Consider the following 2,543-nt stretch of genomic DNA (forward strand, 5'->3'; position numbering starts at 1 on the left):
GCTGTCTTGCGTTACGCTGTTGCCGAAACAGGTGGGTCGTGCGGGGTCGAGGAGTAGCGTGAGACCCAGTGTCTAGGCTGTCTGCAGAACTTGGCTTCTTTGCGACCACAAGCTCTGCGGGGGCAGCCCCACTCGGCGTGCGGTGCGTTAAAGTCGGCCACTTTATCTAGCATCTCGCTGCGCGCGGCTGCACAGACCTTCCTTAGGATAGAGGCTACCTTAGAGCTGTTGTCACTTGGGGGCTCTGCACATTTAAGATGTTAAGCGGGGATTCGGTTCGACTGCTGGGAAGGACCTGCACGAAAGTTTACGGTACTTCAGCGTAGTCAAGATTGAGCTGATTGGCTTTGCGATTGTGGTGTACCAGGATGCCTGTACTCTTGCGGAGATCCGGCGCAACCAGTTAGTTGTAGGCGGCATAGCTAGTGAGGTTGGTGTTAGTGTTTCGTTTCTTGGAGCACGATAATGTGGGGTGTGTATGGTTGGGCCTGTAGGGTATGCTCCGAGGCTCTCCGCTTTGCCTTGAAGTCCCTGCAGTTCCACTGCCACACCATTAAGGGCGCGCTAGCCATATCATTTCGTGTTGCGTTCGGAGCGCAGCGGAAGCGCTATGGTGGTTTTGAGGATACCGCCAGCACACGCGGGCCCGGCTGCACTCTTGGGCGCTGGAGTCGGACCAGGCGACTAAGTGGGCGTGCGAGGGGGGCGGTGAGGTCTACCATTTGCGGGGGGCCCGTAAGGCGGTCAAGACGGATGGTGAGGGTGTGGATATTGGCTGCCATGGCGGAACAACCGTCAATGAGACGGTCAATGGTGTGGGTCAGCCATCGGAGGGCGTCCTCTATTTTAGAGATACGAGCGTCAAAGGCATCGAATATGGCATCATAATCGGAGGTGGAGGGTGGGGGAGCCTTGTGCTTGGTGGATATGGGCTCGTCGGTGTCCATGTAGGAGTCATTTGTGTGAGCGGGGGTGGGAACGCTAGCGATCTGCGGCGGCTGCGGTTTTTGGTGCGCATGCGCGGACTCCACGCAGCGAATTTTGGCATTGGCCTGTGCCATCTGGAGCTGTATTTGCTTGACCATGTGTGCCAGTTCTCTTACCTGCAGGTTGGCTGGCTGGCTTGTAGCTAGTGGAGGAGTCTTCCATCCGATCTGCTCTGCGGGCTTTATCTCCTGCCTGGTCTGGGAGTTAACCCACGGATGTCGAGAACGTGATGAGGAGCGGCTATGGCTATTGTAGCTGGAGCTGCTGCTTCGCAGTGGCGCGAAAGAGTCATCTCTTGGGTGTCGTTGTTGGTTGCCGCGGCATAGGTAACGGAACTGGCGGCCATGTGAAAAGGTTATGGAATCAGTGACAGCATTCGAGGATGATTGGTATTATTTGGGCCGGTTGGTGGCCACGAAACGGTATTTGCATCTCCTGCTGCCGGTGGGATGTGGGCCTTTGGACACGATGCACGTGGCTTGACAGGTGGATTTTTGGCCGGCTGGTTGGGGCTCATGGGCCACGCCGCAGCGGCGGCAATTGGGTTGGCGTGGTTTAGGGCACACGTCTGCTCTGTGGCCCAGCTTGCAACAGTTAAGAACATTTACCCGATACATGCGGTACTTGGGCTTTACATTCGAGGCGCTCTCTTACAAGGGGCGCCCGGAGGCGTGTTTCGAACCCGGGAACTCCGGATCAGTAGCCGAATGTCCTAAACACTGAGCCACCACGGCGGATAGCAGAACCCACTTTCTTGAGCTGCGCATGCGATGCAGGCAGGTTCTTTCCCACTTGAGCGGAGGCCAAAGTCATGGTCAAAGTCGATATAGGTGGCATAAACGCCGCTGGTGTCAGTGCTGTATCGGACGTCATGTGTCGAACCTACCACCAGTTATGCTCATGCACCGTCTATGGCTCAAGGTTTGACCTCTACCTGCATTCAAGGTGAAACTTGCGCCCCCGTGACCTCTAGCTACCTTCAAGGTAGCCGCATTTAATTCCAGCCTAAGTTGAGCTCATCTACGGATGGTATTTAAACTACACATTATGCCACAAGCTTAACGGAATTGCTCGAAAACGGACGCCTTAGTCTTGGTAAAAAGTTCTGAAAATATAAAAAAACAAATATAGGCTGTTGGTTTCGCAGCACTTTGCAGCTTGACGTTTCACACAGGCTCCATCGCTGTCCATAGCCCGAGGAAGTGAAAAAAAAATAATGTGTATTAGCTCAGCTTATCCAGGGTACACAAATCGAAACATGTCGGTGTTCACTCTGTTCATTGGCGTTGGCGTTGACAATTTTCTAGATGCTTGGCTTTGATCAAAGCAATTGCGCATAACTGGCTTCCTGGATATGCGGACGCCTCATTCGTGCTTTAATACATGAGATGTGGCCTGAATGCAATAGCGCTGACAGCGTTCTCGCTGACAGGCGACACTTCGGTAATAGCTAGGCCGCAGCGTTCATTTGGTGATTAATCTCTCGCGATCAACCATTAACTGCATGACACCTCCCAGGGTAGCAGGGAGGGCGCTCATCCTACCAAGTCTGCGGA

The sequence above is a fragment of the Amblyomma americanum genome, chromosome 1, assembly GCF_052857255.1.
Source record: "Amblyomma americanum isolate KBUSLIRL-KWMA chromosome 1, ASM5285725v1, whole genome shotgun sequence".
Lineage (NCBI taxonomy): Eukaryota > Metazoa > Arthropoda > Arachnida > Ixodida > Ixodidae > Amblyomma > Amblyomma americanum.